This window comes from Excalfactoria chinensis, chromosome 4, assembly GCF_039878825.1.
Source record: "Excalfactoria chinensis isolate bCotChi1 chromosome 4, bCotChi1.hap2, whole genome shotgun sequence".
Taxonomy (NCBI): Eukaryota; Metazoa; Chordata; class Aves; order Galliformes; family Phasianidae; genus Excalfactoria; species Excalfactoria chinensis.
This window is the reverse complement of record NC_092828.1, coordinates 3,835,818-3,862,009: the sequence shown is the minus strand read 5'-3', so window position 1 is coordinate 3,862,009 and position 26,192 is coordinate 3,835,818.

Sequence of the window (26,192 nt, the reverse complement as noted above, 5' to 3'; positions counted from 1 at the left end):
TGTCAGACAAACACTTGGGTAGCTTTCCAACAGTTCTTTCTGTGTCTAAATCATGCATTAATGATCAAGTGTCTTTTTTCCTACTTTGTTTCCTGAGGTTAGCTTATAAATGTATACTGGTAATGCTAATGGTACAGGACTGGTGGTTGCACTGATAAATCTACATAGAAACAAATGACAATCAGGAAACATGCAGTCATGCATGGCCTTTTCTGAAACCACTATATAATATTTATGCTTCTTTATGCTTCGTCTGTTCTGAATTAGATGGCTCATTCAGCTGAAGCCCTGTTGAAAGCTTTGTGCATAGGGTAAGACTATTACTGCACAGTTTATTCAGGAGAGCATGAATTTTGCAACGATATTGTTACCAATTTCAAATCTTCACAAAATATATCTGCATGAATAGTTTACCCAGTGTCCATCATGCACTGTTAAGGATTAAAGGAATATCATTAGGCAGCCTAAAGGAACTAACATATGCTTTTGGACATCTCAAATTATCAGTGACATTGCCCACAGGAGTTTGCTTATTTTCTACTGGTGGAAATTTCTCTTTCTGAATCCTAATAAATGCTTCTGCAAAAGCGAGGAAAAAAACATATATATGAAAGAAAAACAAGACATACAAAAAGCCTAAGAAAAAAAAAAAAAAAAAAGGGAAAATGAAGAGGAAGATGAAAAGGAAAAGGAAAAATACATGGAAAAGAAAGAAGGATTGAAAGAGGTAAAAATCTGATTGACAAATTACTAATGGAGAATTCTTGGAAAGCAAATGAAAAGTTACACTGATGTTAACACACCGTTTCCAATAGCGCATTTAAAGGAACTCAATCAAAGTGTTCAGACAAAGCATTTAACCTAGCTTGACCTTCTTGAAACCAGTTCTTCTCTTCTCTTCTCTGATCTCTTGACCCTGTCTGAATGTTGTGAATATTGTTTCAAGAATATATAAAAGGGAAGAATCTTCATGTGGACAGTGACATTCAAGGATTCACAAGAACTGTCTCATTTCTAATACACATTCTCTGTGACATTAAGTAAAATATTTTGCCTGTCTCATGTAATGGTTCAACAGAAAAACTAGTTGTGAATATTTCACGTCACAGAGTTCGTGTGAGGATAAAATTCATTAAAGGTCATAAAGCATTCAGCTAATAATAGCTCAGAAATAGTTTTATATTACGAAATGGAATTATAATTTATTAATATTTTTAAATCATAATTTTTGGGATGAAATTTCCCGAGAGGGAATGATTCTTTCCAGTTAATTCAAAGTAAATAGTGAAAGTGGCTCAAGTCTTCTCATGGGAATGCTTATATGCAGAGTAAAAGTTGGAAGTTTAAAAACTCTGCAACTGAAAAAGAGATTTAGTAAATGTCTTCTGTTTCCAGCTTAGTAATTCAGTCCCTAAGACACACCAAATAATCATAGAAGAATAGAATAACCAGAGTTGGAAGAGATCCATTAAAATCATTGGGTGCGACTCCTGGTTTCACACAAGACCACCAGATCACATGACTGAGTGTACTGTCCAGATACATCTTGAATTCAGGCAAGCCTGGTGCCATGACCACTTTCCTGGAGAGCCTGTTTCAAGTCTGACCACCCTCTGATAAAGAACCTTCTCCTAATATCTGACCTGAACATTCCCTGTCACAGCTACATGCTGTCTGTCTGTTAAAAAAAATAGTGAATGAGATGCTTTTGTTTAAAAGGGTGTCTTAGAAGCTTGCTTTCTACAAGAAATTTTACAGATATGAGCTCTGATTACTTGATAATGAAATTTAGGATTGTAGGTAAGTGTGAATTTTGGGAAAGAACAATGTAAAAGTATCATCTGATCTTCCAGGGAGTCCTATACCCTGGATTAGACAACTTTGTAGTTTGAATGTAATGGATATTGACGAATTCATTATTCCCCAAATGAACCCATTTGTTCCCAGATGCAGGGTAAGGACCTTATATTAATAACTCAAGTATTTGAGGCCCACCCCAGAAAATTTTAGTCATTTTAAGCCATTTTGAAGGTCTGGTCTGAAATAGGTAGTACAGTCACATCCAAGAAACCTAAGTAAACTGATTCACTAAAACCTTACTCTAAACCAAGCTTCTGATAGTAGCTGAACTGTCTTCTGCTTGTATGTACTGCAGAGAAAATAAGCTTTTACCTTAAGGCTACATTTATCTAATTGTTTTCCATGGGAAGAATTTGTCAAAAATAAATAAATAAAATAAAATAAAATAAAATAAAATAAAATAAAATAAAATAAAATAAAATAAAATAAAATAAAATAAAATAAAATAAAATAAAATAAAATAAAATAAATAAAATAAAATAAAATAAATAAGGTATTGAAAGATGCTTCTGCTTTCAGTGGAGAGCATGGGTAGGAACAGTAACCGTTGAAGAAAGATGAAAAAAGAAGGGACTGTTCCCTCTATTCTCATTGTTTACAAAGGCATGATATTTTGCAGAAGGGCTGTATTCATGATTCTTCATTTCCTAAAATCCTGTTTTGATTGCTGTACAAGTTATGTATCAGTGGACAAAGTGTGGGTATAAGTAAACTGTAAGTACAAAAGAAGAAAAACAGAAGATAGAAGATAAAATAATTTAATATTCATGGAAGTATGGCTAACAATCTTTCTTTTGTTTGTTTTCCTGAAAAGCCATTGTTTGCCTCTATCTGATCAGAGTCAAGGAACATGAATGTCAGGTCCCCTGACTGTCCACACAAAATGTTTTATTTTCTCACTGGAATTTGTTTTGCTATGAGCCAGCCAGTTCCTTTATGAGTTGAAAGCTGGCTGCAGTTTTTAGGTAGAATACTCATTATTTTATCTATATTTTATATATAATTACAGGTTGGGCATCAACGATTTGGCAGATTGCGGCACAACTTTCACATTATTTTTATGTGTATTAATTGGAAAAATAGAAATACATTCTATTTTTAGCAGAAGTAGTTTAGGACCAAAGTCAAATAAGATCTAGGCAATATAGTGATTGAAATCAGGAGGGTAATTCAACTGATTGAATTAAGGTAACTTGCTCAGGGTAAGCTGAATAGCATTCAATAAGCTACTGACTATATTGATTAGATCTCCATGGACTATAAACGAGAGCTTAGACAGCTAGAATGCCCACAGACATCTGTATGCAGGTATTTAAATTCCACCATTAATTTGGAACTGAATTCCTCTCAGGTGTTCTCTTCTGTAGAGCATTCATTTTCAGTGATATGATGGCAAACCACTCTGCACCTCTTAACGGGTGACCCTGCATAGTCCCTGGGCATATATAAACCTTTACTTCTGCTCCATGGCCACTGCTCGTGGAGAAGTTTTGTCATAAACGTTTGAACTGCTCCAGGCTGTAATTGTCCTTGTTTTCCCCTGAAACACTGAAGTTCTCATAATGAGAAAATTTGCTTCCTTTTCTGTTCTTTGCTAGCTTAGAAAGAAAAAATTATTGTGGTGTTAGTGTGTTGGATCTACAATAACAAAATTAACACCTAAAGCCATAGAAGGAAAGCTGTGATCTATAACTGCTTTTATAATGAAAACAAGCTTTCTCTCGCACCAATAACCTTTATTTAGGTAGGAGACTGAGATTCTCTACAAGCAAAGGGTCATCAAAGTCATTATCACATTGTGCTTTATATCAACCTAACAGCTTTGACTGCTTTCAACAGCAAAACAGACTAAATACTTTCAAGTAGAAAAAAAGTTGAAAGAAATATCTACAAATACTAGGAAAGAAAACATTCCACAATATGTGCACGTTATTTTTTGAGTAGAGTATTCATTTTGCTAATGCTTGAGTCTTAATCCATGGGTTTATCTGGTGACGGAAGTTAATAACCCATTTAAGTAGGCTAACTCCTACCGAATGCCCTTCTACACTCTTTAAAAATTCCTGTCAAATCAAAGAACAAAGAAAGGCTCTTTAGGTTCACGATTACAAGCACTTACAGCAGATTTTTTGTTTTGAACTGCCCTGTTAAAGAGCCTGCCTCAGTTGACATCAAGACAAAGAATTGGCCCCCAGCTCTGGGTATCTACTTTAGATGGGTCACTGGATCAATATGGAGATGACCCAGTAATGTGTTCAGCATGAAGGAAAACTTCCTCACAGATGAATGACACAAACTGCTGTCTAATTTTCCTGAGGTGAGTGGTTAGCATGTTAAATTATGACACTGCTGAATTCCCGCCCTGTGTGGTTCCATATATTTATCCTTTTATTCCAAGACAGATAGTTATTGGAAATGAATGAGAAGTCTTTGAGCTTAAGTGCCAGAGGCTAAAGAGATTTTACCTCAGGATAAGATACAGAAATAATTTAAGAACTGAAAAGTATTGTAAATTTAATAACAATCATGAATAAGTTAAAACAGCCTAATTAAAAAATAATAAAGTGATAGGCTCTGTAAGAAAAGTCTGACTGTGGAAAGTGTTCTGGTCATATAGAATTATTTAACTGTTCTATCCCAGTGCCCTCGTTAAGGGTGATACTCTTCTCTCATGAAATGTCACAGTTGTGTAGTTCAGTTTAAGTTATGTACGTATTGTATTCCATCGCTTCACATTTCTCTTTTTGGCAGCCAACTGCAACCTCATAGAAGGAGTTATCAAACAAAACCCAAGGATTGTCTTCTTTTCTCCAGCATCTTCTTCCTTGAATGGTCACAGATACCATTCCAGAAACTTACTTATGTTCTTTCTCCATTAATAATAATTATTTCCTTCATGCACTAATTCTGACTTCATCTGTTCTAGGGGCTTATTTACTTGGTCTTGCTGAGACAGAGCTTCACTTTCTGTTAGCTTCATTACTCAGAAACCTTTACTCCTCTAGTAACAAGTGTAACATTATATATGGTTAATAAACAAGCAAAATTAAGTCCAGATTTTTGGTAGCTGGCTCCAGAGTGAATTTTGAATCTTTCTATATCAATGTATTTGTCCATTTCCTATAAATTGCATCTCATTATCCTACAGTTTATTTATTTATCATGTATTTCTCATGTATCTGCCATCTACTTACATTTTGTGATCTCATTCTTATTATATATTCTTGCTCAGTTATTAAAGCTCTCATCCTTGTAAGCGCCCACATACCATCTGCGAATCAGCTGAATTTGGTTCTCCTTTCATAATGATAGCATGTACCCAGCAGTAGCTACACGATAACCTTCCTGTTTCCTAGTCCTTGGCCTAACATTAGATGCAAAACAGTTTTGTGTTTCATGTGCAAATAGATTTTACCTATCTGTAGCTGCAATGTAAACGGCTCATTTCAAACTCATATTAACCTGCAAACAATATTTCTAAAGGCAGACTAGAAATAAATTATTTCAGTGTGTAACTAAAATTACAGTACTGATGGCAGTTAGGATTTTAAATTCCATCATGCAGGTGGTTGCAAAAGTTGTGACTTAATGGCTTTTTTGTTCATTTATTTCTGTGCAATGGAATGTTAAGTGTTTTTGAATTCTTTTCCCGCACTTATTGTCTCATTCTAGAATTTCCATCAACCTCCATAGGATATACATACACATCATATTTGTATATATATGCATATATTATGTTAATAAGTTATTTTAGGGAGGATTTTTCCTGAAAACCAAACAAACAAACAAAACCAGCAAAAAGGCAAAGTAAATAAAATAAAATAAGAAAAGCCATATTGAAAGATTAAATACAAAGAAATGTTGTTATTTTTAAAAGATGAGTGGTGATCTCTCCTTAGCTATAGAGATAAAATAAAAAACAAAACAAACACATCAATTTCAAAGAAAACTGAATAACATCAAATAAATAAACCTCAGTAGATCTAAAAAATACTGAAATCTTGCATTCCATATGAATTCTCATTGAGAAAGAAGAGAGTGAATGATGGATCAACTTTCCATTGTCTAAAGGACAGGAGACAATTTTCTGCTTCTCATGCAGATGAGTGTGAGTTCACTGTGGGAAGTGTCTTAATTTATAAAGGGCTCTTATTCGTACCATGTCTTCATGAGATATGGGGAGAAGACTGTTCAAGACAAATTAATAAACACATTTGCCATAAGATAACAACATACATACCAGTTACAATCTGTCAATCTGTCTTAACTTCTTCACCTAAAGTTCATGTCACCTTCTTTGGAAAACATATAAACAGTATATTTAATTTTTTTTTTTTTTTTTTTTTTACCATCTTTTGTTATTAATTTAACCCCATTATAGTATGCATTCACTGGAAAAAATATAGAATTATATTTTGTTGTCATAACTCCTTTACTTCCTAATATTATATTCCCTAAATAATTTTAAGTTCATCATTTCCCTGAAACAGCCATAGTCTTCCAACATGTGGAGGTACTACCTAACCAGGTTTTGGCATTTTGGACGGACTCTTTATCTTTTCTTACATGTAGGTAGAGAGAGAAGGCAGACAAGGAGCCAGCAGTAAATCATTAACTTTAAAAATTATGTTTTGATCAATTGCTGGAGCTGAGGAAATCATTACTGCAGCCATTGGATAAGATCTGGGGAGGAGATTTTGATAAGGTCGGGTAGCAAAATGATGAGGGGAAATGGTTTAAACTGGAAGAGGGTAGATGTAGACTAGATATTAAGAATTCCTTTACTGTGAGGGTGATGAAGCACTGGAACAGGTTGCCTGGTGAAGCTGTGAATGCTCCCTCCCTGGAAGCATTCAAGGCGAGGCTGCTTTGAGCAACCTGGCCTAGAGGGAAGTATCCCTGCATCTCACAGAGGGGTTGGAACTCGATGATCATAAAGGTCCCTTCCAACCAAGACCATTCTATGATTCTATGATCTAAATTATGCTCGAGGCTACGGTTCCCTCAGTGTCTGTACAGCACCCGAAACCTGCACATTCCTGCCATTTTTTGAAAATTATTATTACACTGATAATCCCATTTTTACCATCTCTCTCTCCACTGCTGGAAGGCACAAAGCACAAGAGATAAGATCAGAATTTTAGACATCAGTTTTACAGAAACTGTTTCCTCCTGTCCTGTTAACAAAATCATGGAAATCTGTAAGTCATTTTTAACTCTTCCGCAACAGGGTGTTTCACTATTTTTCTTCTGACCCCATTCAGTAGATTTTTTTTTTTTTTTCCAGCACAGCTGGAAGAACTTGTCAAAGAGAAATTCCTTCTTCTTGTTCTCTTGGCACAAGTTCCCTCAGGGATAGGATTGCCTTAAACAAAGGCAGTCATGCAGGGATGCCCAAAGCAAAGCAGTGACTTGTGCTGTTATTGACCTTTGGAGAACTGGGACTATGGAAAGCCAGAATCAAAGCCTGCAGCAGTGAAAATTAGACTTCACAAGGAGCTTTAAGAATGTAGTGAGCTGAATCTTATCACATCCACACAGAAGAGATAAGCACTGTTTGAGCCATTGAGGTACCTCTGAGGGTGAGATAGGAACATATGGGATAAGGGAAGAATTAGAGATTTGTGTGCAGTTGCAGGACCATTATCTCATTGCAGTCACAGAGACATGCTGGGGTAGCTCACATGACTGTAATGCTGTTATGAAGGGCATGTGCTTTTTAAGAGAAGACAAGATGGTGGAGTTGCACTTTATGTGTGAGAGAATCTGGAATGCATCAAGATCTGCCTGGGGATGGAGGAAAAGCAAGTTAAGAGCTGATGTGTGATGATTAAATTTCAGGCTAACTCGGTGACACTGCTGTGGTTGTTTACTACAGAACACCTGATCAGGAGTAGGAATTCAATGAAGACTTCCTCAAAGAGGTGGAAGTAGCCTCATGGTCTCAGGCCCTGGTTCTCCTGAGGGACATCAATCAGTCTGATGCATGCTGAAAAGACAAACAATGGCCTTTACTGCTAAGTCAAGCCCTTAGGAAAGCCTGACGCTTGAGACAAGAGGGAAAATCTGGAGGATGGAAAACTTGGACTTAGCTGAGGAGGATTGGGTTCATAGTATCATCATAGTATCATAGTATCATGCGAGTTGGAAGGGACCTTAGAGATCATCGAGTCCAACTCCCGGGTTTTGAGCCCCCTGTGTAGCGAAGTGGCACTTCTACCCCTGCGCCACAGTGGGGATTCGAACCCGGGCCCTCCGGTGCCACAAGCAGCAGCTTATACCACCGCGCCACTGGGGGCACACTGGGGGTTAGACACCATTTAGGCAGATTTGACACCATGCAGAAAATGGGCCCCAGTGGAATGTGCCCATGAGTGTTGAGGGAGCTGGTGGATGCTATTGCTAGGCCACTCTCCATCAACTTTGAAAGGTTATGGAGAGCAGGAGAGTTGCCTGAGGACTGGAAGAAAGATAATGCCACTCCAGACTACAGAAAGGGCAAGAAGGAATGCCAGTAAGCAACAGGCCAGTTATCCTCACCTCCATCCTTGGTAAGATGATGGAACAAACAGATCCATCTGGATGTCATCTCTAAGCACCTTTCTTATGAGGAAAGGCTGTTTAGCATGAAGAGAAGACTGAGGGGATCTTATTGTATACTAATATCCTAAGGGAGGGTGCAATGAAGATAGATTAAGGCTCTTTCCAGTGGTGTCAGTTGACAAAACAAGAGACAATGGGCACAAAGTAAAGCACAGGAAATACCCTCAGAATATGAGGATAAATTTCTCTTTTGTGATGTTGACAGAGCAATGGCTCAAGTTTCACAGAGAGGTTGTGGAGTCTTGTCTGGAGGTATTTTACTGATGGACTGTTGGCTGAGTATGAGCCAGTAGTGTGCTTAGGTGGCTGAGAAGGACAATTAAATCCTGGCTTGGATCAGGAATGGTGTGGTGAGCAGGACTAGGGAAGTCATCCTGCCCCCGTACTCGGCATTGGTGAGGCCTCACCTTGACTACTGTGCACCTCAGTACAGAAGGGACATTGAGGTGCTGGTGCAGGTCCAAAGAAGGGCAACAAGGCTGGTGAAGGGCTTGTAGAAGATGCCCTATAGGGAGAGACTGAAGGAACGGGGGCTGTTTAGTCTGGGGAAAAGGAGGATGAGGGGAGACCTTACTGCTCCCTTCCAATATCTGAAAGGTGCTTGCAGCAAGAATGGGGTTGGTCTCTTCTCACTGGTGACAGGTGACAGGATGAGGGGAAATGTCCTCAAGTTGCACCAGGGTAAGTTTAGGTTGGATATCAGGAAATAATTCTTTACAGAAAGGACTGTTAAGCACTGGAATCAGCTCCTCAGGGAGGTGATTGAGTCACCATCCCTGGATGTGTTTGAAAACTGTTTGGATGTGATGCTCAAGTACATGATTTAGCAGAGAGTTATTAGGGTAGTTTGGTTAGGTCATGGTTGGACTCAATGATCTTTAAGATCTTTTCCAGCCTGAGTGATTCTATGATTCTATATTCAAAACCTACCTGGACACTTGACAAAGTGTTCTAGGTGACCCTGCTTGAGCAGGGGAGTTGAACCAGACGATCTGCTGGGGTCCCTTCCACACTCAGCCACTCTGTGTGATTCCATGTGATATGATTCCCATTGCTGATCTGGACTAGGACAGATGAGTCCTCTGGTTTTGAGGTGTTTATTTATTTCCTTTATTTATTTGTTTGTTTGTTTGTTTGTTTTTTCATATCGTTATATTAGCTGTGGTGAAATACCTGCATGAGCCTGTTCAATGTATTTGTGTTGTGAACTATGTTTATTTATACTGAAGAAGCTGAGTTTTTCCAGGTACAGAGGCAACATCTGCTCCTAAGACAGCCCCCCCTCCAACTATGTCTCCCAGCTCCTATTAACTAGTATTAGATTAAGCCCAATTTTAATTTTCAGCTGCTGTATTTTTGATACAACTATGATTTTTATACCATGAAAACACTGAGTAAAAGAGGTCTTTCCCTGCATGTATACTGACAGATAAGTGTAAATTGTCTTCCTGCTTTTTTTTCTGAAGTAGATTAAGTAAACAGAGCTCGCGTGATTTCTGTCTGTGAGGCATATGTTCAAGAATACACAATAGCTTTATACAGCTTCTCAGAAATGCCTCCTATTTTTTAAAAGATTAGACTGGGTATGGTGTTCCAGTAATGGCTAACTGATGTTTTTTGCAGATACATCCTACTCCCTTCTCCACTCCTGCGGTTATCTTTTCAGTTCCTGCACTCACATCACACATAGCACTCAGTTCAGCAAAGATGCTTTAGCTGAGATGGCACAAAATATTAGTAAGTGTATTGAACAGATTGCATCTGGGCTGTGAAGAGCTGAATGGAATTCCTGATTTACTAATTAGTTTTATACGGATGCCCTTATTCATAAGCAGTGAAGCCTTGTCTGTTCAGAAGTACTGAAGTCCCCCCCCAACACACATTCACACGCGCACAGCATGCTAACATTTGTGCAGCTCTACGGGATTTAGTTAATGCTTGGAGATGGTTATGCAGCATTTAATGCCTAGCATACATTTGCATTTTACTTGCTGTATTGCCATAAAACCTCTGTTTGAACCATTCTGAACTAGAAGTGGTGTTTGGGATGGAGGGGAAGGGTCATGATTGCCAATGACCAAATCAAACCAAAGCGCTTTAGAAGAAAGCATCTATCTTGCTAGGCAAAGTGAACTGGTTACAGTTCGTTTCATATAATTAATCTAACTGTTGTTCACCACTTCCTATGAGAGATGTAATTACTTTGATTCTTGCTGCAGGCCACTATTGCTCTTTCAGTCGGTGCTAGTCTGCAGTTGTTGAGCTCCTACTATACTTTGCCTATTATGCAAAAAAAAAATATATATATTTTTAATTATTATTATTATTACTTTTAATACCAGCAATAACTAACTAACTTATTATGTTAACACTGATTTCATTTGATAGGCATCCAGGTCTGAAACAGAATTCTGTATCTCCTGCAGCCACATGTCATGGATATGTCTATAATGACTCTGTTTTGTCTCCTGTTTACAGCCTGTCAAAATGGAGATGATGGAGACAGGAAGGACTTCATTGTGTGTCTTATAAAAAAAGGGTTTCATAAAGGATTTCCAGGATTTATCCACTTACTGATAATGCCACATGCTGAAAGGTCCGGTATTTATCTTTATAATGTGATCTGAAACTTAACATAGCTTGTAAGGATATATGGAGTTAACAGGGCAACCTGAGCTAAGGGAAGGAAATTTTAGGCTGTATTCCACAATTCTCACAACTTCTGAAAATTAGTAGCTTGCTTTAAACTTCACAACCTCTAATAATTAAGATGATTGATATTTCAAAACATCTCCTTTAAATTTACGGACATTGTCCTTTACATCTCAACAAAGAGTGATTTTTCTCACGGTGTTCATGCATACAAACACTGCTGTCCATTTCCATGGAAAAACCAGTCCTGTATGCAAATATTATTCAGTATATGCTCCTGTTTATATCCCCTATGGGTTGAGGTCAGGGAGAATTATTCATGAAATCTGTTTTAGGTGGCTTTAAGCTTATCTTTTTCCATTAACTATTCAAAGAACTTGGGTCTTCTGAAAGGCATCTACATAGCTTAAAGTAGGTAAAGTAAAAATTACGCCTTTCAAATTTAACTATGAATATGTAGTTTTCCAGTGTCATGTGGTAGAACTTTTTAATGCGGATATGTGCTTTTGAAGTTATATACAAATCTCCACATTTCAGGATAATCAGCATCAGCATTATGTTTTGAATGAACTTTTTCTGTGTTAATTGATATTGCATGCTGGTAAAAAAAAAAAAAAAAAAAAAAAAAAAAAAAAAGGTGGAGGCACTTAGGAACACATTCAATATATTCTGGTTGCTCTGCAAAAAGACAGTTTGCAGATGAAGAAATCAATAGCCAAGACAAATGATTAATTCACTGAAAGTGCAAATAGTCGGTGTTCTTCCAGCCAGCCAACCAACCAAATCAAAAATCAACCAAACCAAAAAAAATAGAAACCTCAACACAGAGACATGAGCAACAGATGTTGGTTCAATTGCTATAAATTGAATAAAGTCTTATGATGGCAGGAAGACATGTTGCCTAACAGTACGACAGCTTTTTTCTGATCTCTAACTATTCCAAGGCAAATCCCTTCATTTGCTTTGCCTCATCTCCCATATGCAAAACACTATTAATATGGATCATTTTTTTAGAACTTAAAATCCTAAGCATAGTTGATAGCTGTACTTTAATCTCTTTGCCCTGAACAAAGCCTTAGAAAAAACATGACTGCTCTCTCAGTATAGACATGGCCATGTGGATCTTCACTTACAGTTCTTCAAGACCAATACATGAGATGCCCTATATGAAAACTAAATACAATTACTTTTAACATTTGCAATCTGGAAAAAATAAATGAGATTGATGACATAGAATCATAGAATCATAGAATTACTCAGGTTGGAAAAGACCTTGAAGATCATCAAGTCCAACCACAGCCTAACCAGTAGCCTATCTCTGGTGTCCTATAAAGGACATCCATTGTCCTTTATAGTTTTGATCATTAAGCCTTATATTTCCAGCATAACAATCACCTTCTGGTTCTTCTAGCAAAACATCTGACACATTTTGACCAATTTTAAGCTCCACTCAGTTATCACCTTCTTATTTAAGTAGCAATTAATTGCCCTGGTAAACTTTTGGTTTGGTGCCTTTTGGTGAAAAAGAAAATACATTATTCAAAATTTAGTTGAGAGTACTCCAGGAGTATATGAGTATGGAGTATTACCAAATGACAAAGAAGTAGTGGCTTCCTAAAATGTAGCTGATATTTCATGCATGATATGTATCGTATTTAACCATCTTTGCTTCCCAGTGTATTTAATGTAAACTAATATATATAGTTTAAAAAGAGCGATTAACTTTTGTAGTCGCTAAATACAGATAGACACTGTTTCTTGTCTACTACATTGCTGTTAGGCTCTGGCTGAATGCAATAACTAATCCAGAGCTCACATATATCAGAGGAAGAAAATGTTACAATTTTAGAGAAATCAGAACAACTTTCAATTTCTAAACAACTAGAGCAAAGATGCTTGGAATAAGGAACAGGCAATATTAGTCATACATTTTATTTGATTGCTTTTCTCAGTAAGTTTCTTCATAGCTCTTGGATTTTACTCTTCTAGAGAAAGTAGAGAGGATTTAGGTTCAAACATGACTTGATGTAGTTGCTGCAGACAAAAATACCAATATTAATCCACCAAAGTCTTATTTATTATAGCTGACAAGTCATGCAGAAGAAATCTGTAATGGAAAACAGTGTTAAATTTTATGACTAAGAAATACTCTCATAAAACTTTGATGGCCAAAAATGTAAAGGTCAATGGGTGTCATTAATCTTATCTTCATTTGCTGCAGTTGTATTGGTTAATTTTATTAGTAAGGTCTAAAAGCTACTGACCAGAAATGAGCAAAATGAGTAGCCAATATAAATCTTTTCTTGTTGGTACATGTGAACTATAATCTTCATCTATTTTATATAGATATACACACATATGTATATGAAAGCATCACCAAGATTTCTCACTTAGAAATCTTCAAATCTGTTACTTCAGCAAAGTCAGTGCCAAAAAGAAGCCTCCTTTTATTTCCTTCCAAAGTCATGCCAGGATTTCTTAAATGTTGAGTCCAACAGTCACAGCCTTCGCCCAAAACCTGGCTCCTATGTCTGTCACAAAACAGAACAGTTGTGCAAAATTCAGCCACAACACAATCATCAGATCCACTGTAGGTTCTAATAGCAAGAGAAAAAATAACATTTCAAGCCATATATGGTCCTTAAGTAGAATCACAGAATCATAGAATGGTCTGGGTTGAAAAGGACCACAATGATCATCTAGTTTCAACCCCATTTGCTATGTGCAGAGTCACCAAATACCAGATCAGGCTGCCAGTACTGTATGCTGTCTGTCTATATGGAAAAGAACAAACCTGCAGTAAGTTGGTATATTACCTACAGAAGTCACCAGCTCAGTTATTTTGGCTGCGTCTCTTCACAGAACATGCAGAAAGCCAAAGCCTGACAGGCCTTAGTAAAAGACAGAAGTTTTTTTGCCTATGTTAGCTTCAGACTGTGGATACTGATGTACTTCTACTGGATGCATATAGGAAGTAACATGAATGCCAACACCCCAGGTTTAGCCTCAGCCTGTCATGTTGCTTAGGAATCTAAACAGCAGTGTCCAATGTCTGCAGAGTTTTTATGGTGAAAAAAGGATTTGATTGCTCCTCTACTGTGCTGAAAAGAAAGTATTAGACATTTCCTTTTGTTTCAGAAATGTCTCTGATTTTTTCTGGAAAGCTTTATGAGAAGAAAAACAGTGTGCATCCAGAAATTGAAATGAAAATATCTATCTTCCATTGCTTTTAATTATCATTGGGAAGAAAATTATTTTTAGCTTGGCATGTAAAAGGGGAAGTCCTTCCCAGTATTTATATTCCACCAGCCTTCCAGGCTTTTTAACTTCACTCAGATTCCATTCTGAGAATTTTAATGGTGCTTAATTGCTTCAGGCACTTTTTTTTTTTTTTTTTTTTAAAGGAAGTGATTGGAAAAGGAGTGAATAAGAGAAAACTTGCTGGGTTTTGTGGGGATATTATGATACAGGATGATATTTACTTTTATGGATGATGAGTAGACAATAGAGACATCTGCTGAAATCTTAAAGATAGGTGCATCATCCTATGCTACCTTCTTGACTTCCTGATTGCTACATCCCACTCAGATGTCACACTCTGTACTCCTTATGATTAAACTACCTGAAATGTATGAGTTAGAGTCTTTACAAGTCATTTGTTCCTAAGCATATGGGATTTATTGGTTCCTTGGTTTATTGGATCATTGGTTTGCTTGATTTGCTGCTGATCATTGTGCAATTGATTGCATACATACATAATCAGCTGGGTTTCAACAGTTTGCAATGGCCAATCAATCCTGTCCCTTGAAAAGGTCGCAATTCTGATTAAATCTTAGTAGGTTTTAGTTTTTAAAAGCTTTTATTGAGGTATACACCCTGAGCCAAGCTGAGCAGAGGTTGCTTATTTTTCACATTTTTTTCTTATCACACCCTTTGGTAGCACATTGTTAATTCATGAGCCTTTTTCAAGCACTGTTAGCAAAGCAAAGCAGAATGATGGAGGAGCTTCTAATTAATTTTCAAGAGGAAATATTTTGCATACTTGTACTATATATAATCTCTATCAAATTCCTGCTTAAGGAGACATAATGGTGTTCTTTGGACTTTTTCCTCAAACCCACCTCTTTTTCACTTCAGATTGCCATCAAAATGTGATTGCTGCTGACATTTTCAGCATCAAATCTTTAAACAGCATTTATTTCTCAGCAGCTTCTGTTAGAATCATAGAATCATGGAGTCATTAAGGTTAGAAAAACCACTAAGATCATCTAGTCCAACAACCAGCTCATCACCACTATGCCACTAAATCATGTTATTCAATGGAATATCTACCCTTTTTTTTTCTTAACACCTCTAGGGACAATGACTTCTCTGGGCAGCCTGTTCCAATCCACCCTTTTTGAGAATAATTTTTTTTCCTGATATCCAACTTAAGGCTCCCGATGCAATATAAAACCATTACTTCTTGTCTAGCTTAAAGCCGTTACATCTAGTCCTGTCAAAAGGATACAAAGTGTACAGTACAGTTTGTACCAAGCTATATTTTTCTTCTTTTCCTATTCATTGGCCATGTGATGGAAAACGACCTCCTACGGCTGCCTGTCACTGAAGCAGTTGAAGTGACAGATGTTTGTACTATGGAATTGAGTTGTCCAATCTGTCCAGTGACCCAAACTTAAACCATGTGATCCAATAACATACAAAAGAGCACTCTTCAGATATTTTATGATGAAATCTGTTCTACAAGATACTCTCTAGGTCTGCAAATCCAAGCAGTCAAAACTTACTGAATGCCAAAACTGACAGCTGCCTTTGCATCTACTCTGTTGGAATGTTTGCATTATTGTAGCCTCCCAACAAAATTCCATCACATTTTTCTCACCAGATATTTGCTTCTATTAGATCAAAACCTGGAAGGAAGTTGCTACTCAGATTGTTAATTTGTATTTTTTAACTCATCCTTTACTGTGTGATATGCAAGTTCTTTCTTTCAAAATGTCAACAGAAATAATAAGCTTCACAACAATCATCATTGTCATTCATTCTGATAAAGATTGATTCACTTTGTTTGACATCTGTCTTTCTTTCCATTTTCACCTACCCTTTCTCCAGGTCTCTAACATATCCATCAGTATGGATAGAGAGAAAAAACTGCAAGTGGTTGCATTTCTGTGACTTAACTATATACTCTAAATCACCTAAGCAGTGTTAACTGAACAAACAACCTGTTTGTGAGAATTGAGAATTGAGACCTGTTTTGTACTATTTGATATAATACAGCAAATCCTCGTTTTTCCCGAATGGAAAGAATACAGAAATCTTTTACGTGCAACAATAGTTGTGTGTGCTTACATTTACTTCACCAAAAATGCATATGGCTTTGTTGAAAGTACAAACTGGGGTCTCTTCTAGTCATTTGATGAGCTATCAAAAATTTAAGTATCTCTCTCAGCTACCAGAAGCTGTGAGCTTTGAGAGGTTTTTCCAAAACAAAATATACTCTACTACCACATACAGCAATTTCTGTTTTCTAAACATCAGATTTGAAGCAGTTAAAAGCCTTTATTTGTACACAAAGCTTTGGATGATATTGTGAGTTCAAACTTACTTTGTAGCTCATGAACTGTTTTGACCTGAAATTTTCTCCATCTGCTTTAGCCATCTGAATTTGTTGGTGTCTTAGCACAACCTAATCTCAGGTTTTGGAAAGGAACATGAAAAAGACAATTTAATTCCATATATCTTATGATATCTGTCTCTTGATGCTTGAAGAATCATAGATGACTTATCTAGATTCCAAATTTTGTCCACCATCTCTAAGTCAGAGGAATTCCAGAGGTCACCTGAGACAGACCATTCATTTCAACCCATGTGGTTTCTGGAGCAAATTTATGTTTTCCACTTTGTTTTCCATGAAACACCCAAGCTTTTACAGGGTCTGTGACAGGTTATGAAGAAAATCAAGCCTTATGTCTGTACATTCATATAGGGCATTAGATCTTCCTTAGTAAATGAGATTTCAAAATATGAAATACTATAATACCATCTATATTACCAAGACATCAAGCCTTAATGACATTAACATGACAAATGAGTCAGCTATTTACTATTTGCTTTCCAAGCTCAGTTTTTTGAAATATCACAAGATGACTTGATATCTGACAGCAGGAGACATAAATACATTTTCTCACTGGTATTCTTCAAAGACTTTTTCATATTTTAAAACTTAAATCTCCATAATGTTTTGCCCTATCTAAAATAATGATCTTTCAGAGTTCTTTGCTTTAATTAATTTTATGAAAGGTATCATCATGAACTTTCACTTTTGTGGTATATGTATATAATCATTTAATTTGACTGGCGGTTGAGAAGACAATTTGTGGGCATTTCAAAATGCACAGCTTTTCTATTTGATCCAGGAGATGATCTCTATAGCTCCTACCTTAAAGCAACAAATTACTTAAAATTCAAAGTCCATGTGCTTCAGAAGAGGCCTGGGAATTCATTCTGTTATCATCTTCGATTCTTGTTAAAGCAATCTAGGAACTGAGAAACACATTAGCTTAACCCTAGGGAAATGCATATATATGCTAAAGGCTGAAAGAAAGCAGAAGGCTAGAGAGATAATGAATACACTAAAGGGCAAGTTTTTTCAACTATATCTCAAAAGTTTTTTGGTACTTTGAGATTTCCTGCTCCTGTTCTGGTAGATGCTTGGATACAGAACAAAAAGGGACTCAAACAAGACACTGCTATTTTATCTATGCTAATTGATTGTCATAGAGATGGGAATAAGCAGAAGTAATTCACTGATGATCAACATTGTCTTCTAAAGACTCTTGTGCTTCTGACACTAAGAAATTGCTTACTAATTTATACACAGTACAGCAGTGGCAATGATACTACAGTTTTCTTTCAGAGGGTGATATGCAGCATAAAAAGGGGTAATAACGCTTCTTTTTTATTTGTTGGGTATCACTGAAACCATGATTAAATAAATAGGTAAAGAAAATAAAGCTACTTTCCAGTTGATCATGCAGGCTATCAAACTTGGATTTATTGTATTCCTTCAGTTTTTCAGGAAAGTTCTGTTTTCTACAGAGAACTTCGGAATAAAAATTCAAAAGTAAATTCATTTTCTTTGGTGAGGACACGCTTTCATTTCATAAGTTTTTGTTTGTAAGAAAGATCCGCCCAGAATTTTCAGAAATAAATAATATGCAAAAACAAAAACAAAACAAAACAAAGAAAAACAAAACAACAAAAAAGCAAAAAACAAACAAACAAACAAAAAACCCAGAAATTTGGTGAAATTCTGACGTAAGAGAAAAGTCATTCTAATTTAAACCAGACAAGAAATTCATGTATTCAGACTACAAATACCCATTGCCAGAATCTACTTTGACCTCAAATATACCATGTAATTTTACCCATGGATTCCACATCAGTTGTGCATGGAACTAATTTATTTGCCCGATCTTGATATGAAGACTTTTAAGTGACAGAGCATCTGTCTATCTCATTCTTTGATAAACTGTTCTAAGTATTAGTTAACCTTCCTTGTTAATAATGTGTGCTTTTGGTTTAGTTTGCCTAACTCTATCTTGCACCCACTTAATCCTGAGGTACCTTTATCTAAAGGATTAAAAAGCAGTGTAGAAACAGACAGGTGAAACAGTGCATTAGTTTCCTTCCCTGTATGTTACAGATATTGATTACTGCCCATTGGTAGTGGCAGGTTATATTGTAACAGATCTAGTTAAGCTTCTTCTGGCAGTGAATTCCTCTAAGGTTCTGTGGAGTCTTAATCTACAGCTTGTGATATAAACTTCTTTTAGCCCATATGCCATACTTAAAGGCAGAGATGCTCCAAGGTCATCATTTCCTTTTTCACTGAGGAATTCTTCTTGTGTATTTTCAAACCTCAGATGGTCCTGCCACTGCAGCAGACTTTCCCACTACAAAAGACTATCTATCTTCTCACCTCCTGTCTAGAGCTCCCTGCAGAGCCTTTTAAATCTTTTTTCCTTTTTATAACTTCTTTGAACCCTCCAAACCTTCACTCCTCACCTCAGTTCCTCTGCCCTACTAGCAGCATTTCAGAATCTTCAGTCCTTTCTTTTCAGGGAGATAAGAAATATTTAGCATTCCTGGCATATTCCTGCTGGAATAAATGACCAGTTTAGATTTAGTGACCAGCTCTTGCCACTACTTTGACATTAACATGACACAGTCATTACTAGCAGTATTTGGCATATACTCTCATAGATTATCCAAGATTATAACAGGCTAATACTAAGAGCATTGGAAGACTGACCAGAATTCATTAACAACAGGTGGTTAGAACATTCAGTTCATCATTGCAGTGAGCAGAAATAGGAACTTTCTCCTTGTTGTATGACATAGTTGTGTGAAAAGATCCAAGATTTTACCAGAACAACAGCTATTCTAATTCTCTTGCAAATCTTGTCTCAGCTTTTAATCTGCTGTAATTTGTAGATTTAAGTTCTACATCTCCATTAGAAATAAAAATAATATTTAAAAAAAAACACACCCTGTGCTTTGCTTTCAAGAACAAACTGAAATAGGCAGAACTGTGTTTATTTTTTCTTAAAAATGAATGATTATCAAGGGGTCATTTTGCTATCTGCCTGATGGGAGAATGCAGAGGTGATGAGGCCAAATACTTCTTGTTTGAGTGCAGGAAATAGGCCAGTAATCACACTAAAATTAAAACAAAACAAACAAGCAAACAAAAAACCAACCAAACAAACAAAATAAACATGAGGATTTTATTTATTTATTTATTTATTTTCCTCCATAACAGCTTGTCAAATCTCCATCCTTAGAGATATTTAAAGCTTTATTGAAAGAGGTCATGTGCAGCAGTTGGATCTACTAAAGAGGGGCTGTAGGAAAGAAGGGGACACACTCTTTATCAGGGTCTGTGGTGATAGAACAAATGGAAATATATAGTGAGGATGGTGAGGCACTGGAACAGGTTACCCAGAGATATGATTGATTCCCCATTCCTGGAGACTTTCAATGAGAGGCTGAATCAGGCCTTGGGCAAAACTGGTCTAACAGTGTGTATCCCTATTCATCTCAGGGGAGCTGTACCGGATGATCTCTAAAGGTCCCTCCCAACTCTAAGTATTCTATGATTCTAAGATTGAACTACACACCTTCATGCATTCCTTCCAGCCTAAATTATTCTGTGATAATGTATTCCTGAATTCATTTTTTTCAGTATAAGGCACTTCTGTTTTCTTTAGCTACATGAGCTAGACTATAAGTCCTAGTTCATGCCTAGCTAGCTTTCAGTATGCCATAAGCTGGTATATACCTACTTCAAACTGGATGTTAGCTAGAAATCTGAATGTAAAAAGTAATGTTTGCACTGCTCATTACTATGCAGGATTTAGTTAATATGGACTAATCTACTGCAGCAAAACAACTTTATAGAATTTTAATTTCCCTGCAATGCATTTTATTGAAAGACTACCAATTTTAACATTACTGAACCAGCTTACAAATGAGCAAATCAGTAAAACCTCTATCTATCTATCTATCTATCTATCTATCTATCTATCTATCTATCTATCTATCTATCTATCCATCTATCTATTTTACCTTTTCATTTTCTTGTTTAATGTTGTGCCAAAGCATCTTACAGGTTGTTTTAATCAAATACAGAAGCTTGTATAACTCTTAAGATCAATAGTGTGCATTTTCCAATACTGTAAGTGCTACTGTGTTAACAAATATTGAAATGTTAATTAGAGAAATTCATTATATGACACAGGTCTTAAATATGTATTTCTCTAAATAAAAATGTAGGTTTTTTCCCCCCAGAATTATGAAGCAAGGAGGAAAAAAACACTGTGCAATAAACAATGACATAGATTAACTACAAGGCAGCATTTTTCATAGATTCATGGATTTTAGGTACCAATGACACCTATGTCAATATCTCAGCTTCTCTGCAACTTAAGATGCCACCAGATTTTGCCTACTGACTCTTGCACGCAGCTGACAACCAGTGGTTCAGATAAGACATATGTCTTCAAAGTCTATCCAGGCATTATTTAAGAACTTTGTAGAAAATAATACACATGATAGAAAACCAGCCATATCATTAGTTAAATTTTTCTAGTGGTAAGCTATTTTCACAGTAAGAAGGTAAAGGACTTTTTTCATGCTTGAATATCTGTTGCTCTCTGTCAAAACACTGAAGGGGTAGATGTAGGCATTTGACCCAAAATGGAATATGAGTTAATACTGTCTAACTACCCTTTACTGCATAGTCACATCATTCAAGATCTCACCTGGAAATGGAAGCTCAAGGCTTAATATTCTCATCTTTCTGAGAGTGTTCTACACATTTTACAGAAGAGAACTTGCAGCCTTTCCAGGCAGTGATGTTTATTAGGACAATGTGAGAGAAAAAGTGAAAATAACTCCATTAGGGATTAGAAACTAATCTAGAATGCCAGGATTTAAATCCTAATTTCAATGAATATGTAAGCACCATGAATGAAAGCAAGTGGAGAACCATAATTGGGATAAATTCAAAGAAAGGCATGGCATAATTGCACATTGCAAGTTAACTGGGATACACTTGTGAGTAATGAGAGATATGGGATAGAATCACTACAGGTAGAGAAGAAAATTGAATTACCTGCCCTAACTCTTGGTTACCTGAAACACTAGATTATTGGCTAAAACGTAGGAAATATCCCTTCCTTAGATATGGCAAATTGGTGTCCTCAGAATTTAAACTAGGCCTAGACAGCAATTTATCTCTAAACTAATTGCTTTCTTTTTGCAGGTAGGGAAAGTAAGACCAATTTTTTCTTTCTATGCTGATATGTGGAAACTTTCATCACGAAGCAGAAATTGCAGAAAATAGATCTATTCAGCTGAAATTTAGACCAAGCTTGAGAAAGAGTGTTAAAAAGTCATGCAAAGCAGATAAAACTTTGATGATAATATGGTCTGAAAATGATTATTTTCTCTATTATTTGTCAAGTTCAAGATCTTAGGTTTCAGGGTTTTTTCCTCTCCCTGATGTGGTTTTTACACAGTCCATTCATCCATTTCCCATGAGGTACAAGAAAAGCCCTTCCTTTGCACAAGGTATGGAAAATGCAGATGTATTAACAGGTTCTTAATTAATATAGATCTTTGAACTCAATGCAAATTGTGCTAATCATTTCAGAGAATGGTCATATAAATTGAGTATATCATTCTTATTTATGTATATGACCAAAGGAGATGAACTTAAAAATCTCTCAGAAATTTGTCTATTTTCAACCCTTCTTAAAAATGTAAAAGAGAAGGCAAAGATGGACTATCTATATTTACCAAAATCTGATTTTCTACTTAACATGAATGTACTTTAAATTTTCAATATACTTTATTAGATTTGAACATAAAATGCAGTTTTTAACGAAACTCATATGCTGAAGTAAATGTTTAGTGAGGAGAAATGGCAGTTAATTAGTAAAAAATAAATAATACAATCTGCTTTGCTTTACTGCTGTATAAGATATTCAAATCTTAAAAGAAGTAGTCTGGACTGAATGAGGTTTCAGAAGTGCAATGTGCATAGAATTCATAAGCAAGAAGAATTTCAGATCTTTAAAAATTAACATAAAATATCTGTGATTGGTGCAGCAGTGTTAGATACTGCAGTTACCCTACATGTGGTCTAACATACAGACACACATACACATTCACACAATTCTCTGTATATTTCAGTAATGTATGTACATATATACCATACTTATACACAACTGAACTTAGCTAAACTGATTACTTTTCTTACACTAACTGCTCCACAGAACATGCTAATGGCACTTAAATTTCAGCCTTAAAAATCTAAACTGCTTTTATGTTTTTTGTTTTGTTTTGTTTTTTAAAGAAATTGCATTTGTAGTTGTTAATGTATCTTTTTCAGAGCCAGTTTTCATTTGAATGGGGTCATTTATTTTTTTCCACAGCAACATCTTAATATGTTTAGACAAAATAATAACAAATAAAAGAGAGGTAATGGACAACAGATTGTTGTCCAATTAGAAAACAAAAATGTAGAATTTTCATACTAGAAAATCAAAGAAAGTATTATATTGCTTGTTTCTTATTGTTTTGTGTTTTTTTGTTGTTTTTTTTTTTTTTTCTCTTCTAATGCCAAATGTAGTACCAGTTATAATTATTTATTTCCTCTGACCTTTTCACTAGTATTTAGTGACATTATCATTTTGACTCATCATGACAGGATAATTACAAAATGAGTTGGTTTTATACAAACAAGGACAATATTTAAATGAATTTAAAGTCAGCTCTAACTTCATCTGGCTGCCTTCAGTTTCACCACTTCTAAAGCCAGAGAGCTGTGGTTAACACTGCTGTGACAGTGACAAGGACAATGACTGGGAGCCATTTGCAGATAGAGATTTGGTATCAATTGATTTCCTTACTACTCTTCATAAATTGCACCCTGGCAATACAAAATACTCCACGTTCCTTAGTTCAGCCTACATCTGATTGTGCTTAATAAAGATCATTGTAATTATTTCTGTGCAAATGCGAACAAGTGTACTTTATGTCAATATCAGTGTGTCTTCAATTAATTTTTTCACAAAGTACTTTCCTATAAAAATAATATACACAATCTAGTTTATATTTAAGAATGAAAGCACTCTTATCTCATTAGTAAGTTAAACCTAGCTGTAAGTCAAAATATCTTGCTGATCAACTTATATCATTAATTACCTATTAATATTATTTATTGCCTTATTAATTTCTCTACAAAATCCCTCATTGTGTTTTACTGAGTTAATGAATCGCTGAAAAAAATTAAACAGCACACAGCAACACTAGTCTGTCATTAGCAAGGAACTTTTGATGGTCATCAACTGCATTGAACTTTAAAGTATGGGCTCTTTATGGGGAGATAAGTTGATTTAACTCACAGTCACACACAGTTATCTTCAGCTGTGCATAAGTCCTACTCTTCGCTGTCCTGGTTCTATTGAATTTGTCCTTCTCATACTTTCTCTGATTATGTAATATAAAAAAATAATATAATGGCTGTATTGCATATATTGCATATTGTATACCTTCAGATGCCTTCATTCTACAAAGTACTCAATAATTCACATTTTATATTTATTGATTTGAGACGGAAATAACTCTATTTTGGGGCTGTACTTAGTCATATTACAGCTATATAAATATATAAGTAAAGCTTACCCTACTAATACTATTTCTATTTAGTTTAAAGATCTCTGGGGAAAAATAAATAAATAAAACTTTTAAAACTCCAGGAATAATTTATCCTGCTGCTAACCACATCATCTGAAGTGCTGAAGAGCTGAACGATTGGATCATTATCACTCACATCAATGTTGAATGGAAACCTTTTCTGTTCATCTTCTTCTGGGCTTAAGAATGGACAGCTGGTGCCTCATAAATAAGGAATCCGAGATAAGAGAAATACTCAGGCATGTTACACCATCTGCCTAACCTTACTGAAAGCAACTCATACCATGGGATATCTAAAGAACTTCAGTACCCACTCAAAACCTCAAAATTTTGCACAGCTTTGTTCTATGTCATTCTCAAAGGTAGATAGAAATTGCTGTCATTTTTTTTTATCCTTTCCATGGTTTGGCACAACCATTTAAGAGAAAAACTCCTGTAGACCTTCACAAACAGCCTTCTGTTCCCATTCAAGCTTTGTGAAGCATCTGCTCTCCTCTTTTCAAGAGCAGCTGGGTCCTAAGCTTGTAATCATGTCCCAGATTTAACAACTTGGGTATCAGTGATTACCTTCTGGGACTGAGGTAACAGTAACTGAGATTCATTGTTATTATGTCATGATTGTTCCACAAACTCTATGTCTTTTCTCAGTCTGTTTTACTTTCTGTTCTGAGGTAACCTTCTAACACTGAGCCCAAATGTAATGATCATCCAGGAGTGGAGAAGACCAACAATGTGCATGCATTGCTTGACCATGAAAGTTTTGGTTAACATCAGTGTACATTCTACTGCTATCATTTTGTTTGAAAATGTATTTTCATTGCCAGTTTCTAAAGCCCAAGATCAACTTAGTAGAGGCTGTAAGTTGCATCAGGGGAGGTTCTGATTGGATAATAGGATAGAAGTATTCTCAGAAGGAGTGATAAGGTAATGGCACAGGCTGTCCAGGGAAGTGGTGTAGTCACCATACCTGGAGGTGTTCAGGAAATGAGGAGATGTGGCATTGAGTAACATGATTTAGTGGTATGGTGGAGATAGGTTGACAGCTGGATTAGATGATCTTAATGGTCTTTCTGACCTTAATGATTCTGTGTGATTTTGTGAACATTCCAGTTAAGACCATAGCCCATCTGGATGGAGAGAGAATACTGGATGTGTTTGTTATCTTGAACAAGACTGATGTCTCCACCCACAGTAGTTAGCTGTGAAATAAAAGATGGACATTATACATTTAAGGTAGAATAGCTGCACAAAACCAAAAGGTAGTATAAAGCTGCAGAAAATGGCTTGGTGGGAATGACTAAGACATGAGGCAGAAACCATTCAGTAAATTGGAAATTGTGAGTCATTAATGATGCATATTGTTCACTTTACAAATTAAATTAATTGTGTTAAAAGTTCATGCTTGTGAGTCAAGTAATTTTTCAGAGTGTGCATCATATTTAGAAGCATTAAGGAATTTATATGGACCGAAAGTGAGCTGTTATTTGATGATTATGCCTTTTGCCTAAGAAACCTAAATTAATTTTTTTAACTGTCAGGCAAATTACCCATGTGTGCATTTCTGAAGCACAAAAACCTTTTAAGGATGTTATTTCTTCATCTGGTAAGACCTGCTATCCCTGAAAATACACACGTGCCATGGTACAGCATCTGGCCTTTTAAGCATTAAAAGCTCCTGAAACTTCTCAGAGGATAAAGTCATTATGAGGTGTATTTTAAAATTAATCCAATAAATTAAGCAAGAGCTTATTCAATTCAACTTGCATTTGCATTTTTTTCTTCTCCTAAGCTATGAAAGAAAAAGAGTA